The sequence below is a fragment of the Mustela erminea genome, chromosome 18 (genome assembly GCF_009829155.1).
Source record: "Mustela erminea isolate mMusErm1 chromosome 18, mMusErm1.Pri, whole genome shotgun sequence".
NCBI lineage: Eukaryota > Metazoa > Chordata > Mammalia > Carnivora > Mustelidae > Mustela > Mustela erminea.
In genome coordinates this window covers 415203-436692 of record NC_045631.1, presented here as the reverse complement: position 1 = coordinate 436692, position 21490 = coordinate 415203, and the positions used below count along the sequence as shown (strand labels likewise).

The 21490-nt window shown below is 46.1% G+C and overlaps 1 protein-coding gene across 2 annotated transcripts in view; it reads left to right on the top strand.

The window, feature by feature from the left end:
- Positions 1-21490, top strand: part of UBE2G1 (ubiquitin conjugating enzyme E2 G1) — a 101437-nt gene that overhangs the window by 25989 nt on the left and 53958 nt on the right. The window lies entirely within an intron of this gene.

Below are 21490 nucleotides of genomic sequence, written 5' to 3'. Positions count from 1 at the left end.
AATCTGTGTGAGATAGACATACTGGATGTGGGTAGATAGCCATGTGGAGCTTTGTTTGTTGGATAGGCAGTGGTGCCCGTGTCAACGCTGTTACGGTGTGGAGAAGGAGGGCAGGAGATTTCAGGAGAAAGGCCCACTGGTTGTGAGAACATACTTATTACTGGCTCTCATTACATAAAACCATAGAGAAATGGGTAATTTGTCTGGGATTGGAAATGTTCAGAACATCCTGTCTTATGTACCAGAAAGCAAGAAAGTTATCAGAGGTCGATGGGCAGACAACTTTATCGCTGGGCAGGGTTCCCATTGGACAGATCGGTCCACGGGACAGTTAGGGTGGATAAAATGAGTACTAATCATGGATTAAACATAGTGTGTTACAGTCCTTGACTTCTTAATCCTCACACCAGTGATAGCAACAACAGCTGTAACAGCAAAACATCTTAACGGTCGCCTTGGAAGATGTGGCACCAGCGTACTCCAGGGTAAGAGTAAAGAATCAAGTATTCATCTTCCAGGACTGTCCTCGGTAACCCAGTAGTTGATAAAGAGGAGTTTTTGTTTGTAATAGTAACCCAGCTAATGAAGAAGTGAAAGAATCAGGATATCTCCGTGTCACAGCCTAATGAAATTGACGAAGGCAGTGATCGCTGACAACTGCTGAAGCCGGTAGGTCTCCTGCACCCACAGATCATAGAAAGAGGAACCAGCCAAGACATGTGTGTCCTGATGTGATGCAGTGGCACCCTGTGCAATTTTCTTGTAAAAAACCTGATTCTGAACCTAATCAGGCTTTTAGATTTGCCAATTTATAGGAAATACAAGGTACAGAGGAACATGAAGACCCCATGGGAGGGTGCACTTGTAAAATCCAGAAGTAAACTCGATAGGACAGGGGTCTTGGTTTCAACAAGTAAGTGACAAGAAAAGAAGACAGCTCAGAGAACCTATAAATTAAAGAGGCATATTTACATGGGGATCTTGTTTGGATGGATCCTGGTTCTAACCAACTAATTTTAAATTAGCCTTAAGGAGCAAAAGGGGAAATTTGAGCGCAGATAGGTGGTGCTAAGGTTGGAACTCTGTCTCAGGGTACGATAATATTGGGTCGTGTTTTAGAACTTGCACTGAAATATTGGTGGATGGAACTGGGACGTCTGGTGTGCCTTTTGTGCTGCGGCTGCAGCCACGAGTGCCCAGCTTCAGAAGGGGCTGGCCTCTAGGCCCTGCTCTGTGACAAACAGGAGGTGGGGTGGACCCCGTGATACTGGTGAGAGCACCAGTGCCAGCTGGTGCCGGTAGATCTGGAAACTGATGGGCAATGAGCTGGTCACACAGAAGCCTGTGACTGTCCCTTCCCAACTCTCTGCTGGTCAGTGGAATGGGCCTGAAGTGCTCGTATGTATGCCCGAGAAGGGGGCCTGGCCGAGGAGGAGGAGAGCTCTGTGCCCACGAATCTGACAAGGTTGGCCACTGCATGGGTCACGGCCCGTACCTGAGAGAAGTGTACTGTGTGCAGACGAGCAGATTCTCGGGACGCATTCACAAGCTGAAGGCAGACAAGGCCGGCAAGAACCGCAGGCTGAGTGGGCTGGGGCCCACAGGTGTAAGACCTAGGATGTGCATGGGCCCTCTGGAGAGCTGCTGCAGGCCAAGAGGGAGGAGACCAGTGAGACTTCGTGCAAGGAGGGACCGGGAAGTAAAGCTCCTTCAGCCGTCGGTCAGATCCGTTACTCAGTAACCTCCCCGGCCCCCACTGAAGGAGGACAGCTGGAATTTACTCTGAAATCCAGGTTGACAGTTAGGGTTAGGGTACAGGGAAATGAGGTGGGCCGTGTGCCGGTGACCCTTGCGTGGTCGGTACGCACTGTGCCATTTTATTATTCTACTTGTCTACTGAAAAGCTGCCAAGTTTTAAAAGTCCTATATGTTGATGCTTGCTTGATCCTATCTGAATTGCATCAAATTCAGGTATGTGTGAGGAAAATTTGTGATCTCAACTGTTAAATGTTTTTTCTTGAATGATGTAGTCAGACTCAGACCAGTTGAACTTTTTGGTGATGGTATTTATAATTTGAGTTATCTGTGAAACTTAGATTCATGCCTTATTTTTTCAAACGTAGGGTTACTCTAGTTTGTCATCAATTCCTGCTTGTCCGATGGTATACATTTTGCTAGGGTATACCCAAAACTACAGGAAAAAAAACATGGTGTAAATATTCTTGAACTGTAGGGTTATCAGAAGATTCAGGAAAAACCGTGAGAATTGAATTAAGCATGGATGTATTACACAGTTAAAATGAAACCTTTCCCTAACATTTAAGATAAAAAAGAGATTTGAAAGAAATTTATGTTATTAATACTATGAGGTTATTTGTGTTCTCTGTAGTTAGAGTTTTCTTTTTTTTTTTTTTTTTAAGGATTTTATATATTTATTTGACAGAGATCACAAGTAGGCCGAGAGGCAGGCAGTGAGAGAGAGAGGAGGAAGCAGGCTCTCCCGTGAGTAGAGAGCCCGATGCAGGGCGGGATCCCAGGAGCCTGGGATCATGACCTGAGCCGAAGGCAGAGGCTTAACCCACTGAGCCACCCAGGCGCCTCTGTAATTAGAGTTTTTTATTTTGTCACCTTCTTCGTTTATTCATGGTTCTCCTGGTTGGGCAAAGGATTTTTCTTTTAAATATAGGATTAAAATTATTTCCAAGGCCCTTTTACGCAGACATTTGCTTGATGACTGGAGCAAGCTGTGTTAAGAACCTTTTCTTGTATTTTTGACTGGGCTTCCTGGTTGTACATTCTTTGAGGGACAGACTGTCAGGTCGTGTGCTCAGTGTCCGTAGCAGTGAGTAGCTGTTCTTCACTGTTTGTTTTCGTGTCACACTGTTGACTCCTCACAGTCACTTGCTTTAACGGTGAGGATAACCTTGATTCTGCCTTCAGTCTGCGGAGGGCTTAGTGCTCTTTTGGAAACCTGCTGGGGCACCAGTGCATTCGTCTGCCTCAGGCTTTTTTTTTTTTTGGCTAAAAGTCTTTGCCGCTTTTTTCCAGAGATGTCCCTGGGGCTTTGGTCCCCAGAGTTTGTATCTGCTGCAACCGAAGAGAAATTTACCAGTAATTTTTTTTCCTCTTTCTGGAAAAACGGTTTGAAGAAGAGTATGGTAAAATCTCGTACCCTTAGGGGAAAGAGGGCTTGATGTTATTTGAAAATTTCATAGCTTTTAAGCCATAGGATCATGTAAAAATGGGCACCTGGGTGGCTCAGTGGGTTAAACCTCTGCCTTCAGGGCACCTGAGTGGCTCAGTGGGTTATGTCACTGCCTTCGGCTCGGGTCTTGATCTCAGGGTCCTGGGATCGAGTCCCGCATCGGGCTCTCTGCTTAGCAGGGAGCCTGCTTCCTCCCCTTTCTCTCTCTCTGCCTGCCTCTCTCTCTCTCTGCCTGCCTCTGTGCCTACTTGTGATCTCTCTCTGTCAAATAAATAAATAAAATCTTTTAAAAAAAAAAAAAAAAAACCTCTGCCTTCAGCTCAGGTCATGATCCCAGGGTCCTGGGATCAAGCCCTACATCGGGCTCTCTGCTCAGCAGGAGCCTGCTTCCCCCTCTCTCTCTGCTTGCCTCTCTGCCTACTTGTGATCTCTGTCTGTCAAATAAATAAAATCTTTAAAAAAAAATAAAATGCTGACATACCATAAGTTTAATTCTGTACCCATTTAACAAATATTTGGGTACCTTTTTCTCTCCGAGTAATACTTACGATAACGGCACGTAAAAGTCTTGCTGGTGCAGCATTTACACTTAGTGTGGGAAGAAGATAATAAACTAGATAATTACGTGAAAAATGTGGTGTGTTAGATTGTGATAAGTGCCCCAGCAAGAAAAGAAGGCAGAGAGGGAATGAACAGGTGGGGGGGCGTGGCGGTGTCTGGCATTCTCTCTGGCTTTGGACCCCTGGCCCTCCGAGGTGGGAAAACAGCCTAGCAGGGTGCTGGGGTGGGGGAAGTGGCAGCTTTGGCTCTCACTCGGAGGTAAAACAAGCCAGTAGAAGTTCTTCAGCATGGGGTGCCCGGATGGTGGAGTCGGTGAAGCGTCCAGCTCTGGTTTCTGCTCGGATCCTGATGTCAGGGTCCTGGGATTTGAGCCCCCCGTCGGGTGGGGCTCCATGCACAGTGGGGAGTCTGCTTGAGATCCCCTCTCCCTCTGCTGCTCTGGGGCATGCCTGCTAGCTCACTCGCAAATAAATCTAAAAAAAAAAAATGCTGGGGTGGGGGGACGTGGTCTGACTCCTGTTTGAACAGGCTCCGCCTTGACGTGTGGTGTAAGAATGTGGGCTGCGGGAGGACGGGCGTGAGGTTTCTGCAGTAGGTCAGTCACAGTGCCGCATTGGCTGGGACCAGGAAGGTGGCAGTGGGGATAAGTGGTTGAATTCTTTGTTTTCTGAACAGAGCTTCGGGGTGTACTGGTGGATGGAATGTTCTTCGGAGTGGTCCACGTGTGAGAATGCATCAGGGCACCTGGGGTTGTTGGCCTGAGCCGCTGAAAGGATGGACGTGGCAGTGAGGTGGGAAGACGGTGGGACCAGGACATGACCAGGGGCTCAGTTTTGAATGGCCCGTTAGATGCCGATGCAGAGGAGTCATGTAGGCAGCTTATCAGATAGGACCAGGAGTTCTGGGGTGCTGGGATGGCTCAGTCGTTGGGTGTCCACCTCTGGCTCAGGCCGTGGTCCCAAGGGCCTGGGATTGAGCCCTGTATGGTTGGGTTCCCTGCTCCGCGGAAAGCCTGCTTCTCCCTTTCCCACTCCCCCTGCTTGTGTTCCCTCTGTCACTCTCTGTCAAATAAATAAATCATTTAAAAAAAAAAAGTTCAGTGAAGAGGTTCGGCTCAGAGATGTAACTGGGAAGTTGTTACGTGATTGTCTGTAAACCGAGAGGCTGGGTGGCATCCGAGAGAAGAGTGTTAAGGAGGAAGTTGGGGGCACACCAGTGTTTAGTGGTCAGAGAAATGAGCAGAAAGTCGTGAAGTGGGGGGGTATGAGGAGGAGTGGTCAGGGAGGTAAGTGGAAAAGCAGAATGTGGTAGCCTGTAAGCCAACCAAAGAAAGTTTCAAGGAGACAGGGAGGTGACCTGGATCACTGGAGGTGAATGCTGGCTGTGAGAAGGACGGTTTCAGGGGTGTGCTGGGGCAGATGTCACATCAATGGGAGGGAATGGGAGGGAGGGATGGGGAGCATAGGTACAAAGGAGCTCTCATAAAAGCGCCCACCTCCAAAGCTGAGCTGTGAAGCGGGAGCGGAGAAATGGGACAGTAACTGAAACGTGCTTGGGCTTCCTGTTTTTTGTAAAGGCTGGAGAAATGATAGCGTGTTTGTTGATGGGACTGAATTCAGTAGAGAAGGGAGCATTGATGACGAGGAGAAGGTGGGAATTTCTGGAGCGGAGCTGTGTGTCTGAGCGGGGGAGATGAGGTCTCATTACAGCCGGGTGAGAAGCCTGAGTGAGGAGCAGGTGAGTTCATCCAGAACACAGAGAAGGTGGTGGGGTGATAGGTGGGGGTATGGGCAGAGATTCAGGGGGGTGTAGTCAGTTTCAGTACTTACCCTCTGGGATTTCTGTGAGGACTGACCAGGTTAGTCCTTCCCCAGGGATCAGGAGTGATCAGGAGACTCTGTGCTCCCTGTCGATTCCAGAGAGCTGTAAGCCATTTGTGTATGAGGCTGTGGAGGGGGTCAGTTTGTCTACAAAGTTACAGTTATTTCTGTGAATCTCTGCCTGACCCTCTGGGAATACTGTCCTTTCACTCCAGCCAGGGGATCAGGCAGTGATTTCTAGTTATGTCCTGGTTTCTGCAGAGGAGCCCCCGGAGGTGCAGCTACTCAAAGCAGATGAACCTAGAAAATCAGGGTTTCCATCCCTTGAATCAGAAACACTGTAGTTGATATGGGTGGTTTTGAAGGTTGTTTTTTTAAATAAGTGAATGAAAATTCCTTTAACCCAACTGTAACATTGTGTAGTAGAAAACAATTCTTTTTCTACTTGGGTTAGGATAGAAGTAGCAGGGAAATCCCCCTGTACTCATGGGAATTGTATTGGTAGCTTTAGGACCAGATGTGAATCTGGGAGAGTGGGACCTGGGGAGACTTGGGAATTCTTCTTGGACTGTCACTGGCTTTAGGTAATATTCCTATTTTGAAAATGAGAATACTTAAAATCTGTAAGTACATGAGTGTGATTTTAGGGTGACACGGAGGATGTGAGGGTGAAAAGGGAGATAGTCCACATGTGGTCGGAGACATCCAGAACTTCTGTGAGAGACGGTGTTGCTCTGACGGAGAAAAGGTCTTAGATCCCAGGTTCTGACTGGGTTATTAGGTAAGAGGTGGTAAGACGGGAGCAGGTGGGTTTGGTAGGGCAAGACCTAGGATGGCCAGAAACCTTGAGGAGGCTTTTCAGTGATCTGGGGGCCCTGGAAACCGGAGGGGGACAGTTAAAGAGGACTTGATTGGAGTCAAATGTTGGTGATTGAGAAGAATTTCAAGTTTGCTGTGTGGAATGCCTTTGGACCTAAGTTATTTTCCTATAATTATGTTTTCTGGCACCTCTCCACTGAGTTTTCATTTGAAAACAGTGTTCTAAAATACAAAATATGTTTAGACATGGATCCTGTAGTCTGTTTACCAGCCAGGGGAGGTAACATTCCAAAAGGAAGGTAAGTGTTGGGATGCTGTGGGCTTCTGTCGGAGGAGGGGACCGCTTTTAGTGAGAGGAGGAGGCGATGCTGTGGGACGGCTGCTGGAACTAGACGGTGGAGGTGTTGGAGAGGACGTCTCTGTGACCGTTCCGTTATTGGTAGGAAAGAGTCTGGACGTGGTAAACATTGTTCCGGTGAAAATGAAATCCTAATGAACTTCTCAGAACATGCCTTCCTCCCCCCAAGCACTGGCTTCCCCCCAGTGAATGCTTTGGAAGCTTGTGGGTAGGCGGGTGGGAAAGAGTAGAGGGTGAGGAGTGAGACAAGTAAACGCCCGTAGTTATCAGCCACGTAAAGAAATTGCTCTGTCATTGTGAAAGGGAATATGCTCGGAAAACATAGGAACATAGAAATGGAAAAAGCTGTGAGCACAGGAAAACAATTTACCGTGTTCTTAGTTTTTAAAATTAAAGTGAATTTTATTAAAAATTGCAATAACACAGGCAAAGTCTGATTTTTTTTTTTTTTAAGATTTTACTTATTTATTTGACAGATCACAAGTAGGCAGAGAGGCAGGCAGAGAGAAGGGGGGAGGAAGCAGGCTCCCTGCCGAGCAGAGAGCCCGATGCAGGGCTCCATCTCAGGGATCCTGAGATCATGACCTGAGCCGAAGGCAGAAGCTTTAATCCACTGAGCCACCCAGATGCCCCAACTTAAAAATAAAATTTCTTGAAATAAATTTCTTACAAATAAATAAGCACAAGGGCCCACTCGAAAAACAGACAAGGACAGGAAGTCTATTATGGAAGATTACACAAGGCTTTGAAGAATGTTGAAAGTGCAGGGACTTCACTCACTCATGGAGGCTGTGTTCAAGCTACGCGAGATTCTCTCTTTGCCCCAATCACGAGCCGTACCATTTAGTGGCAAGGAGCCTGCCCCTCCTCAGGCCTCCATGGTGGGACTGGTACCCGCCCCTCCCAGCCCCCCTCCTGCTAGTCCCCCACTCTTCTGACCATCATGTTGTATCCCATGAGGGAAGAGTTGTATCCCATGAGGGAAGAGCGTCCCTTCGCAAAAGAAACTGACAAATGGAAAAACAATTAGGAGGAAGTGCAACTCAGACTAGGAGAAGAAAACATTTAAAAAAGTCAAGATGCTCTTGGATATTTGTCAACAGGAACAGAACTCCATGAAAAAGAAAAGAAACTCTTAGAAGATAAAATGGAAGAAATCTAGCAGAGAATGCAACAGATAGGCAACTGTAAGAAAGGGAGCACAGAGTTTTTAGGAAGAGTGAGTAAAAGTATTTGTGAATATCATGTGAATGTAATTGATGAGAAACTTTTTAAAAACTTTGAAGGTGTGGTGCATTAGGAGAAGTCAAGTGGCATTTTTCTCAATTGTGTCAGTGTTTCTCTAAAATAACCAAAAAATTGAGTGTAAACAAAAGGGTAAAAAATAAAGTCCAATAATGCCAACTTGCTGTATATAAAAATGTATCAGTCGGCGTTTCCATCTGTTGTTTGTTGGCCCGTGTCTTTGCCAGTTGTGGTTAAAATGGAGAATCTCTTCCCAACCTTTTTTTTTTTTTCTTTTTTTTAGTGTCATGTTAGTCACCATATAGCTCGTCATCAGTTTTTGATGTCGTGTTCTGTGATTCACTGTTTGTGTGGAACACTCGGAGCTCCATGCAGCCCGTGCTCCCCTCGATACCCATCACCGGGCTCACCCATCCCCCTCCCCCCTCCCCTCTGAAAGCCGGTTTGTTTCTCAGAGTCCACAGTCTCTCATGGTTCATCTCCCCCACTGATTTCCACCCTTCATTTTCCCTTCCTTCTCCTAATGTCCTCCATGCTGTTCCTTTAGTGCCACAAATAACTGAAACCGTATGATAATTGACTCTCTCTGCTGGACTTACTTCACTCAGCATCATCTCCTCCAGTCCTGTCCATGTTGATCGCTTCCCAATCTTAAGATATAAGTGATTTCCTTGTATTTTTAAAAGACAGGCTAACATACATCTATCGGACATGGGTACTGACGGCTCTGTGCAGATGTTCGGTTTAATTTCTCATTGATTTGTCAGTGCGCCTTACCTGTTTTGCCATTACCCCTGTCGTGCGTGTTTCCTCCTCAGTTTGTCTTTTGGATTCCTTCTCCCCCTCTTTAAACCTTTCAGAAATTCAGAGTTCTTGTGTCATCAAGATTCATTTTTATCATTTATTGCTTCAAGGTTTTCTTTTTAAGATTTAAGGCTCTTCCTAAACCAGGATCATAGGAATGTTCCCACCCCATCCTCCCATATATGTTCGTTTGTACTTTTACAGTTTTGGTTTGTATGTTTACATTTTTTGTATTTGGACATTTTTTGTTGTAAGATTTAGGTAGAGATGGGCTTTTTTCTCGGATGAACCAGCTGTCCTAACACATCAGTTTTGACTAACCCATTTTTCCCACTCCTGATTTGAAATGCTGTCATTCCTTATATACCAAAATTTCAAACCAGTGCTTTGTCCCTTATCACTGGGGAAGTTCAATTTTGAAATTTTGGTTGAAAAGAAAAGTCAACTTTTTCTGTCTATAAGCTTTCAGGATTTGGTGTTCTGAAATTTGTGTGTGTGTGTGTCTTCTTAGTATGAGCTTTTGCATTAAATATCTTGGGCACTTTGAAGGCCCTGCTATAAACTTGGATTTTTCAGTTCTCACAAAATTGTGTGTGTAACCTCATTTCTGTTTCCTCTGTTACCTCTTTCTGGAACTTCTGTTAATAAGGTTACCTTGATTGGACCGTGTAGGGAGGTTAAGCAGGAGAGGAGTGGGAGCTGAGGTCAGACAGCTGAAGAGGAAGGCAGCGTGTGTCTGGTTCTCTTGTGTCTTGTGGGCCCTGGTAAGGACCAGGGCTGGCACTTGGGTAGAGAGCCGTGGAAGGTGTCATTCCGTCAGTCAGCCGCCATCTGACTCCTACTGGAATAGTATTATTCTGACACAAGGACTCACCTCTCGGCCTTACTGAAGATGTACTTGGAATAGTAGTTAGAATGCACTTTTCCCACAGCTAGAAAAGTTTGCCCCCAAATGCTTAAAAATTCAAATGGTACAATAGTTGTACATTTTTTTAGATCAGACTTAAAATATTTTTGTGTGTGTGTTTTAAGTAGGTAAATTTTTGGTGCAGTGTTTTGTTCTTTTTTTTTTTTTTTTTTTTAGTACTTTTTAAAAAAGATTTTTAGTTATTTATTTGACAGGCAGGGATCACAAGTAGGCAGAGGGGAAGGAGGCTCCCTGCTGAGCAGAGAGAGCCCGATGGTGGGGCTCCATCCCAGGACCTGAGATCATGACGAGCGGAAGGCAGAGGCTTTAACCCACTGAGCCACCCAGGTGCCCCCAGTGTTTTGTTCTTGAATAGCTTATGTGAGCAGTTAATACTGGACTGTATGTTTAACATGATTTTAATAAGTTTAAATTTCTTAAAATTTAAACCTTTTTTTGCATTGAGATTATTTTTACAAATTTAAAAACTTAAAAATACAGAACACTATTTAAAATGCAAATGTTAATACTGGTCTTCAGATGTTAAGGAAGGAATGCTGGCATCTGTTTGCTCCAGGATCGCACACCCTGGAATCACCTTGTCAAGTTCCCTTCACTGCCACGCTCTCCCTTTCCCCCACACACAGTCTGGATGCAGTGAGTGGCATTGGATTTAGAGATCAATTAAGGGAGATTTGATATCTTTCCCATACTGAATTATGTTTCCAGGGGCAGAATCTGACTTCCTACATATCGTGTCTTTAGTGGGCATTTTATTTGTTTGCTTATTCATTTATTTCAAAGTGCCCCCTGTGTTCTCTTTAGACTTCAGTTCCTGCTGGGGACAGAGTCATTTTTAGTGTATTTTGATTAGTTAGTAGTTATGTTTAGGAAACCTGTTAATTTGCTTAATTTTTGAATAGCCGCTTTGTTAATAGTGTTTACTTGGTTTGCTTAGTTTTCCTAACTGTACAGTAATCATGCAGATCTCTTTAATTGTTTTTTTAACCTGTGTCCATTGCCCAGTTGTTCTAAAACAGTGTTAAATATTTATATTATTTTTTATTAATAGTACATTAACTTTTTTTAAATTTTTTATTTTTTATAAACATATAATAATACATTAACTTTTGTCTTTATTTTTTCTTTTCTCAAGGAACATCCATTTTATTATTCATCTTCATTTCTTGCTTTCTGAGGTAGTTGTCATGGCAGGTGACCTTGTTTTGTCTTGCTGTCTGACTTTAATGAGAAAACTTGTGATTTCCTCCTTAGTGGCATGATGCGCTATGTGTGTATACAAGATCCTTAGTGAATACACACATATTTGCAGCTTAATGTATATTAGGTGGTGTGTCTTTCTCAGTGACATTGTATTGGTACTATATCTGTCTCTGTTTTATTGGGGTTCTCTTCCATTTAGTGTCATAAAATAGATCATGTATACTGCATTTTATGGAGGATTTTCAACAACAGTGAGGATGAATGCCTTTTCTCCTTGGGCCTTGATGTGATGTCTGCTGGAAGATCGAGCCTTTCTTGAATCTGTGGAAGATTGACACTTTTGAAATTTATTGTTGGGTTATATTGACTAATATTTTATTTTAGAGAGAGGTTAAGTGCCTAGTCTCTCAGGCCTCATTGTGTGGGTTCAGCCTCAGCCTCAGCGTTACCGAAGCTCTCTTAGGTCGGCCTCCTCACCGTGAAGTGGAGAGGTCGGCGGCAGCTCAAGGTGGGGAGTGCTCGTCAACCCGTCGGAACAAGCACTGATGTTGGGATGTGCTTGCCCCCTTCTTCCTTGTGGTCTGGCCAGTCAAGGAGTCATGCATGGCCCAAAAGAGGGCCTTCAGGGCTGTGCTCCCACAGAGCCGAGTTCTGGCTTCCTCCCATCGGACAGGCTGCGCGTCTTCTCTACCTGCTGCTAAATGTTTTGGCCCTCCAGCTTGCCGGGTCATTTGGGGACCAAGTGTTACATACCCTGCTCCTCTGACGAGCGTCCAGAGCACAGCAAATACTATGCAGGAGAGTTTGCTCTTACTCTTGGGATTTTGTCGAAGGTGCTCTCTCTGCCGCGCACGCACGGTCGGCTTCATGGGATCGGAGACTTTGTGTTCTGGATTGTGGTCTAATAAAGGTCAGTAACTTCAGGCAGAAGAGTCGAATTCACTGTGAAAACTTGTGGGGCGGCTGTCCGCATTTGCTGGGGAGGGGACAGACCTCGCACTCACCCTTGTGGAGGTCACCGCGGCGTCTGTCCAGTAGGATCGAGTGGAACTAGAGAACACTCTGGGTTTTCCCTGAAAACCATCTACTTCGTCTGTGTCACAACATTCAGTAGCTTCACTTTTGCTGGAGACTTCTTCTTCTTCTTCTTTTTAGGACTTAATTAAGGCCGCTGCAGGGGGAGCTGCAGGGAGGGGGAAGAGGCTCTTCGCTGAGCAGAGAGCCCGATGCAGGGCTCCATCGCAGGGCCCTGAGACCCTGAGACCATGACCCGTGCCAGAGGCAGACACCCATCCCATTGAGCCACCCAGGAGGCCCTCCTGGAAACTTACCTCATACTTACTTTGGCTTCCTCAGTTTCATCTAACTCCTCCTTTATCAGCCCTGCTTTTACATGATTGTTTTTTTAGTCCTGCTTTACGGTTTATCTGTTTATTTTTGTTATTTTCAAAACGTAGCTTCTAGGTTTTAGAATTAAATCTGTTAGCTTCTGTTTTCTGAGTAACTTTGTGTTTCTTTAATGCCTTTATTCTGATTTTTATTTAGTTGTATTTATTTTCTGTCCTTGAGTTGAGAGCTTAATACATTTAATTTTAATTCTTGACTAGGTTGATAGTATTTAGTCTTGGATCTTCTTCTGGGGATAGCTTTGTTTGTGTACCAAAGGCTTTTATCTAGGTGGTTTTTATAATTATTAGGTAATCTGTATTAATTTTGATTTCCATCTTTTTTTTAAATATTTTATTTATTTGACAGAGATCACAAGGAGCAAGAGGCAGGCAGAGAGATGGGGGAGAAGCAGGCTCCCTGCTGAGCAGAGAGCCCGACCTGGGGCTCGATCCCAGGACCCTGAGACCATGACCTGAGCCGAAGGCAGAGGCTTTTCCCACTGAGCTCCCCATGTGCCCCTCCATCTTTTTTTTTTTTTAAATAGGTAAGCTCTGTGCCCAGGTTGGGGCTTTAACTCCACACTCTGTGAGACCAAGAGTTGCACGCTCTCCTGGCTGGGCCAGCCAGGTGCCCCTGGATTCCATCTTTGAAAGGAGTAACTGAGGACGAGGTAGCTCGTAAGTGGTCGAGTCTCCTTCACCAAGTGGAGTAGTTCGATGGCTAAATTTTGAGGTGTTGTGGCCTAAATCAGTGATCTGCTCTCCTGCTGTGTGGTCAACCATTTTATTATTTTTGTCTTTTGGTCTTTTAGGACTGAAATGGTGATCACCTCTATGTTTACCCAGTTTCCTTGAAGTTTTGGCTCCGAATATATCTACTTTGAAGGTTTTGTTATATATTGTTTTATAAACGTATCTTCCTTATAGACTGATCTGGATCAGTATAAAAAGCAGCCCTTTCCTGCCACCTTTCATGTATACTTGGAATTGAACTGGTTTTAGGAGCTTGTTGATACTGGCCTGGTATACTTGTGTCTTCCCTTCATTTCTAACCTCCCATAGTCTGGTTTTTATGTTTGTCCGTGGAAACCCCCTCCTTTTGGCTGAACGTTAGGCTTTGTGGGCCTGTGTGGGAGGCCTCATGTTCATTTACATTAAGGTCATGTGTTTGGTTTTGCTTCTGTAATACTCTTTTCTTTATTTCTGCTTGTTTTTTTTTTTCTCTCGTTTTCGAGTGAAAGCATTTAATTTATTTACTTTTTAAAAAAGAGTGTGTGTGCAGGCCTGGGCAGGGTAGAGGCAGGGGGAGGGAGAGAATTGCAAGCAGACTCCCTGCTGTGCACAGAGTGGGGGACCCATCCCAGGACCTGTCCAGGACCGCAAGGTCATGAATTGAGCCAAAGGCAGACACTTAACGACTGAGCCACCTGGGCGCCCCTCTTTTTCCTCCTTAGGGTACATTGTTTATTTTCTTACTTGCTGTCCCCATCTCATTTTGTAAGTTATATACCCTATTTCCTATTTCATGATGTCTGAGGTACCCTTGACGGTAAGGGTACCTCGTAACTCTGATAGCTGCTACGCCAATTAGGTAGGTGCTGCCTAAGAAACCGGGGTGTGCTGGCGACTGGAACCCACGTGCTGCATTCAGATGCGCCACAGGTGAAAAGGATCAGGCGGTTTGGTGATCGTTCGCGTTATTTATAAAGTTGTAGCTTTAATATACTGTCTTTTATGTTTCTCCAGTAGGTGTCTGTTTGAGGAATGCTTGTTTTGTTTAGAAGTATCTGTCAGTGGCTTTCACAAGTGACCTGATATTTTGGCCGATTATAGAAGTTTTGAGTTACATTACCTTCCCTTAGAGCCTAGTAAACATTATTCTGTTGTCTTCTGGCATCTGGGGTTATTAGTCCAGAGAAAGGTGACTGCTTCTGCCCGGTTGGGAGGCTTCTTTCTCTGTCCTGGAAGTGCAGTAACTTCTTTGGGATGTCGGTCTGGATGGGATTCCCTGGCAGGGTTTCCTGTTCCGCCTAAGCCATGTCAGTCCGGTCAGACCGCCTCCTTGAAAACAGGCTGCTGCGCTCTCCTTCCGAATCTTCTTTCCTCAGGAAACAGCACTTCTGTGCTCGTTTATCTCCCTGTTCTGCCCCTTATTTTGTTGTTTGTTGGAATGCTCCCTTTGTCCTTTTCTGTTGTGTTCTATGTCCCGCTTGAGATAGTCTCTCCTTCCACAGCGTTGTTCTCGCCAGCGTGGGGTCTGCCGCTTCCCGATGGTGGTTTTCACGGGGCCGGAGGCTTCGGCACACTGGCGGGTGCGTGCGTGAGCGTCTGCAAGCAGCCCTTTCAGTGTGTCTCGTTTCTCTCCGCCTTTGGAAAAAGCCTTTATTACTTCTTGTGGTAAAACAGGTAAAACCACATCTTTTTGAGAAGATGGGTAAAACCAGTTACAAAGCAGCTAATAACAAAATTTATTCGCCAAGGACATGAACAAGTGTTTTAATAGATTGACTTATCAGGTATGCTGTTAGATGGCTTTTATTAATGGCATGAATTAGGGAAAAGCCATTATTCATGAGTGGGCTTAAAGGTGCTTCTTTTTGCAATGGGATAAGCTTCCTTTGTACATGATAGAAGTCTGTTTCTGCCGTGTATGCTTTTGTGGATGAGTTCAAGACTTTATTTCTGTTCTTTCCTATTAATCATTAAATCTATTGATTTTTTTTTCTTTTTCTACTCAGTGAGCTGTAAACTAGGAGAAACCTCATAGAAATCATGCCTCACAGGGCTGTCATCCATGCGGGTTTGTCCTTCTGCTGACTTGCTCTGGTTTTATTCTGAAGAAAGAGGGAGGTGATCAGCACTATGCCCTTGACCTTCCTTCCGAGTTGAAGGGCACAGTGAAACTGAGTGTGTGGACATTGTGGTTCCTCAGAACGAGACTGTGGCTTCTACACAAGATGTGTGTGCTTCAGAGTATCTTGCTGTTCAGCGACTGGGTTCTCCCAAGGTTCTGTTTGTCCATTTGTCGTTACCTGTGGCCAGCACACTAGCGTTCTTGATGTCACTGTGTGTGTAAGCGGTGTAGACGCATCTTCGGTGTGGCATGTGGTGTGGCCTAGCAACATACTCTGTTGTGGAAAGCCTGAATTTACTACTCCAGGGTCTCCGTTATAGCTTATCTTTGTAATTGATCCATGTCTTAAGGGTTCCAGACTTAAAACTTAAACACACACTTAAGTTGAGAGCTTGTTTGCCTGTGTCTTCCTGAGATCTTCGGGTGTTTAACTCCCTCATTAATGGCCGGAGAGTTAAGGGCGTGTGCCCTGCCAGGCCTGGAGCTTGGCCCAGTCGTACTGCTGGGGCCCCGTCAGTAAGCAGACACCCGGGCCCTTTCAGAGCTGTGCTCTGTGGGGGTGGGGGAGGTGCACAGAGTTGGGGGAATGCTGTGGAGGGCTGGGGGATATAAAACAGGGAGAGGGGATGACAGCGGGAGAGTGTGCGAGTATGGGGGTTGTGCTTCAAACTTGGCCGACACTGAAAGAGCAGTTAGCCAAAGCCCAAGGAAGGGGGTAGGAGGTTGACAGGACATGCTGGCAGGTTCTGAAAGGCCAGGGCCTAGGCCACCCTGGGCTGGCCTGATCCAGACTTACCTGTGCCACAAGGTCCCGCTGGCTGCCGGCTTGAGGACACGCTCAGTCACAGCGTCACCACCCCACACATGTGAGTGAGCATTCCAGACCGAAATGAAAGCTTCACCAACAGTATCTCTGTTTCACTGTTTCTTTGTATTAGGAAGAAGGTGTTGCTGTTACCCACCCCCCAGCCCCACCCACCCCGGCCTGCAGATCTATTTCGTGACCTCATGACTCCTGGATGGGAAACACCTGCAGAGTGCCCGAGTGGCCTCTGCCGCCCTGGGAGGGAAGCTGTGGGGCTGTAAGGAGAGAGGGGGAGGGGTGTGATGAAAAAGAGTAAGAACTTCAAGTCAACATGACGTCCATGCTTCGCTTAAACTGCAATTAAATGTGGGGTGTCCAGAGGCTTGCTTATGAGGCTTGCCCACTCCCAGCCACTTTTGAAACCCCTTTTTGGTACAGATTTTGTGGGCTCCTTGTTTGTAAATAATAGGCTTGTAGTGTTTATTTTTGTTTGCCAACTTTAGACGTTGTTGACTTGTTGCTGTGACCAATGTTTTCAGTCCCACTTCTCACTGCTGACCTTCCTCACTGGCGCCGGTGCTCATGGAGGGGTGCAGGCGGCTCCAGGGCTCAGCCGAGACGGTGAACCGCCCCCCCACCCCGCCACCGCCGGCAGCCACTGTGCTGGGGGTGCCCGTGCTGTGCCCTGCACTTGGCCTGATCCGCTCACCTCCCCCTGTCCGCTCCCGCCATCAGGAGCCGTGCGCAGTCTCCTTGTTCTATTTATTTATTTATTTATTTATTTATTTATTTATTTATTTATTTTAGTCTCCTTGTTTTAAACAGAGCAGTTTCACCCACATGGTGGTTTTAACATTTGTTCAGAGGAATTTGACTATTGGAAAGGAGAGGAAGTGAACACGTGGGCTCACACTGGCCTTATGAACGGGATAGAGCTGGAAGTGGACCACAGCTTTTTGTCTGTGTTCTCATACGTGCTGTGTGTGTTTGTTAGCAGTCGGAGATAATATTTATAGTATTTGGTCTTTTTAAAACAGATTTTAAACATTTCTGTGTCATTAAATGCCCTTTCGAAGTACTTTAAATAGATGCATAGCAATTTTCCATATTCTATTACCAGAATATCCCCCAAACTTTGATTTGGAGGTTGTTTTGATTTATACATAATTACAGATTATTTAAATTATAGCTCATGCTTCTGTGGAGATTCCTTACGAACAGTATTCACATGTTCTCTTGGGTTACTTTCTCTTGGGATAAGTATCTAGGTGTGGTGGCCATTGCGTCAAAGAGAAACAGTTTCTGAGGGTCCCATTTCTCTCAGTTCTGAGCTGCGGCTGGCTCATGGCACTGTGCGCAGGTGAGGTATGCGGCAGCACAACACACGAGTATCGTGAGCCTTCGTCACTACACAGTCACAGAGTGGAAAGTTGTTCCTCTCCCCCTCTGACGAGAACTTTCAGGGGTCACTGCCGTGGCCATGACGTTGGACCTTATCTCGTAACCGGAACTTTGTCTGTTTTGAGGTTCTTCATGAGTATCCCAGTTGCCTTCTGGGAAGGTTGTGCTAATTTATATTCTCACTGTCATTGTCTTCAAGTTCACGTCTTGCTGTGTTCTCACTCTCGTCAGGGGCTTCTCAAAATGTCTGATTCTGCCGGTAAAAAGACTGTTTTAATAATTGCTGAGAAAGCTGGAACCCTTCTTGATGGTTCTGAGTTTCGTGTGTGTCTATGTTTTAGAGGTTTGTGACAGCACTTGCTTGTCTCTCAGTTGGTTGTGGCTGCTGTGACAGGGAGTTTTTTGTTTTGTTTTGTTTTGTTTTACTTGTCCAGTTTCTTGGGTTTTCTTCTTTTTCTTGAACACTTAGAATGTTTCCTCCTGGGGCGCCTGGGTGGTTCAGTGGGTTAAGCCTCTGCCTTCGGCTCAGGTCATGATCTTGGGGTCCTGGGATCGAGCCCCACATCGGGCTCTCTGCTCAGCGGGGAGCCTGCTTCTCCCTCTCTCTCTGCCTGCTTCTCTGCCTACTTGTGATATCTGTCTGTCAAATAAATAAAATCTTTAAAAAAAATGTTTCCTATTTTTAAGATCAGATAAGACTATGGAAAATCTGAAGGTCGCTTGGAAACGGGAAGTTGGGGGAGAAACTTGACAGCAGTTTCTTTAAACACAGCTGGCCTTTGGCTTGTGTTGAGAAAAATCCATCCTGGTCGTTTAATTTTGGTTTGTAGCTGTCTTGCTTTGTACTAGAGAGGTGCTAAATTGGTTGAGGCTTCCGTGAAAGTACTTTTTTTTTTTTTTTTTTTTTTAAAGATTTTATTTATTTATTTGACAGAGAGAAATTACAAGTACACTGAGAGGCAGGCAGAAAGAGAGAGAGAAGGAAGCAGGCTCCCTGCTGAGCAGAGAGCCCGACGCGGGACTCGATCCCAGGACGCTGAGATCATGACCTGAAGCCGAAGGCAGTGGCTTAACCCACTGAGCCACCCAGGCGCCCCCCGTGAAAGTACTTTATAACGTGTAAAGCTTTTTAGATGTTTGAGGAGTTATTACTGCTAGTAGCCTGGAGCTCTGGGTCCTCTGGCCAAACTAGTCTTCCCCTCAGAGGCCTTGCTACATGAGCTTTTTCTCTGACGAGTCATGGAGTGTGTCCAGAGGGTTTGTCACTATCTGGCATAATTCCATTAGGAACTTCTGGTGATAGTTTAGTCCTTTTGGGGACAAATTAACATATTTAATTTTAAACTAGTAGGACTTTTACTGACATTTTAAGGTATTTATATGTAGCAACATGTTATAAAAATGTTTAAAAGTCTACATGGTAGTGGGCCATGTAGCACAGTGAGCTAATACTGGAAAGTAAGAAATTGGTTTTCGAACTGGCTGCGGAAGAGAGATCAGTATTATGTTGAGGTGATCTGTCTTTTGAGGTCGTTGGAATCCTTAACTATCAGAAGAATGTCCTGAAATTTCAAAGTATTAAAATCTTTAAGATTCCTGTATCTGAGAAAGTTTCTATGTTGATTGTAAAGAGAAAAATCTGTGTAATTGAACACAATTACTTATGCTTTTGGTGTATTTTTTTCTCCTGCCTTTTTTTTCCCCCTCAGAGATTTTATTTATTTGACATAGAGAGGTCATAAGTAGGCAGAGCAGGCAGCAGAAATAGAGGGGGAAGAAGCTTCCCACTGAGCAGAGAGCCCGATACGGGGCTCGATCCCAGGACCCTGAGATCATGACCTGAGCCGAAGGCAAAGGATTAACCCACTGAGCCAGCCAGGCACCCCTCTCCCACCTTTTTAATATGGATTTGTTTGGATATTTCATAATCCCATGTGTTGCCCTCCTTACTGAAGAGTGCCTGTGCGGCTGTGCCGTTGTCTTCACTGTTCGTGTTGATTTTGTTTGCGTGTGTTGTGATCGCATGTCGCCCGTGCGGCTGTGCTGTTTTCAGTGTGCGTGGGGATGCAGCACAAGAGCCCATCACATCATTTCTCATTTAGACTTTTTTGTAAATGTTTTAATTCCAGTTTTTCATGTAGGTGCTTAGGTTTCCTGTGTGCATTTCAGTATTTCTGAAATGATTTCAGAGTTGTGTCCTGGGTTCTTGGCACTCCGCCTTCCGTCCCTCTGGTCATCAGCACACAAGGCCGGCAATTCAGGCCAAACCTTAGGCCTTACTGAGGTGTTCGTCCATTTGTAATTCATGATATCTGTTTACCCCCTGGGAGAAGCGAGAGTTTGGTACGCATGAGGCACCGAAGTGCTTATGCAAAAATAATTCGGTGTGTCACTTCATTGAGGAGTGTAAAATACTAGCAGCTTGTACACGTACTTAAAAATGTTAATTTGTCGAGGCACCTGGGTGGCTCAGTGGGTTAAAGCCTCTGCCTTCAGCTCAGGTCATCATCCTTGGATCCTGGGATGGAGCCTCTGCTCAGCAGGGAGCCTGCTTCCTCCTCTCTCACTGCCTGCTTGTGATCTCTGTTTGTCAAATAAATAAAATCTTTAAAAAAAAATGTTAGTTTGTGGAAAGTATTTCTAGTTTTGTTTGTTTGTTTTTAAACCAACACTGGCTCATCTTCTTGTTCTGGTCTGCAGCTGGGAGACCCAGACTAGCCGTTGATTTTACTAGTCTAGGCTGGGACTTCCCGTTCTGTAGAAGTGATGGCCCCTCAGCCTGGTGGAATCTGACGTGTCCTTGAAACGCCAGCAGTCTGGGGTCCGTGCAGGTTGCTTCTGTCTTCTGAGCCTTTTGCGGCGATGGTGAGGGTGCTGGCTTCCTGGTACCTTGGGGATGCTGGTGGACCTGTCACCTGCGGAGAACAGAGGGGAACACCGCCCCTTTGGTCGCGGGAGGAGAAGGGCAGGTGTGTTTCAGAGGCACTTCGGTCTCATGTGTGTGTGCAGCTGGAGCCGGCTGCCCAGCGGGTGGTGTTGAGCAGTCTGGAGTCCCAGGACTGGTGGCTGATGTGCGGGCCGGCCCACTCCCAGGCTGGCGAGGGAGCGCGAGCAGGGGTGCCCGTGGTCAGTGCCTCAGCATCTGCCACATGAGGCGGCAGGACGGCGCTGGCCTTCCGTTTGGCAGGCTCCCCACTGATCCAACTTGGACTTCGGGCTTTTATTGTTGCGATGAAATACTCAAAACAGAACTTCTGTCACCCTGAGCATGTCGTTCACTGGCCGTGAGCACACTCCACGGCTGTCTCCGTCATCCTGCGCTGAGATTCTGTACCTGTGGTCCCCCTCGAGCCCTGTGTAGCCCCCATTCTGTTTTCTATCTCCGTTGGACTGCTCTGGGTACCCCATTTCGGATCACAGTATGTGTCCTGTGTCGGACGCAGCATGTTCTCAAGGCTTGTGCGTATTGTAGCGTGTGTCGATTCCTTTTCAAAGGCAGCATAATATTCCACGTGCAGTTGGGCTGTTGCGAGAGACGCCGCGTGAACACTGGCACCGCTGTGTGTCGGGGCGCCTGCTTCTCATCTGCGGGGCAGATCGCCAGTGGTGTTGTCGCTGGGCTGCAGGGCGACTCTCCTCAGAGCACTGTGAGTGGCTGCTGGCTCGGCGTTCCTGCTGGCGGTGCGCAGGGGTGCGCGCCGTCCTCCATCCTTTGGTGTCTCGTTTTATTCTTGTCTACTTGGTCTGTTTTTCTTTAAATAATAGGCATCCTAAACAGTGTGAAGGGGCATCTTCCGGGAGCCTGGTTTGGTTTTCCCAGGTGGTAAGTGATGTTGGGCATCTTGTCCAGGGCTCACTAGCTGTCTGTGGTCTGCTTTGGAGAAGTGCCTGTGCAGACCCTTCACCCTCTTTTGAACTGGGTGTTCGTGTGTGAGCGCGAATGAACTTGCTGCCCTGGGCATCGGTCCTGTGTCGGGATGGGCATATCTCTCCCGTCCTGTGGGGAGCCTATGACACGCAGGGTTTTCGTTTTGATGAAGTCTCATTTACCCTTTCTCCTTTTGGTGTCATAAAAAAAAATCCTTGCCAAATCTAATAT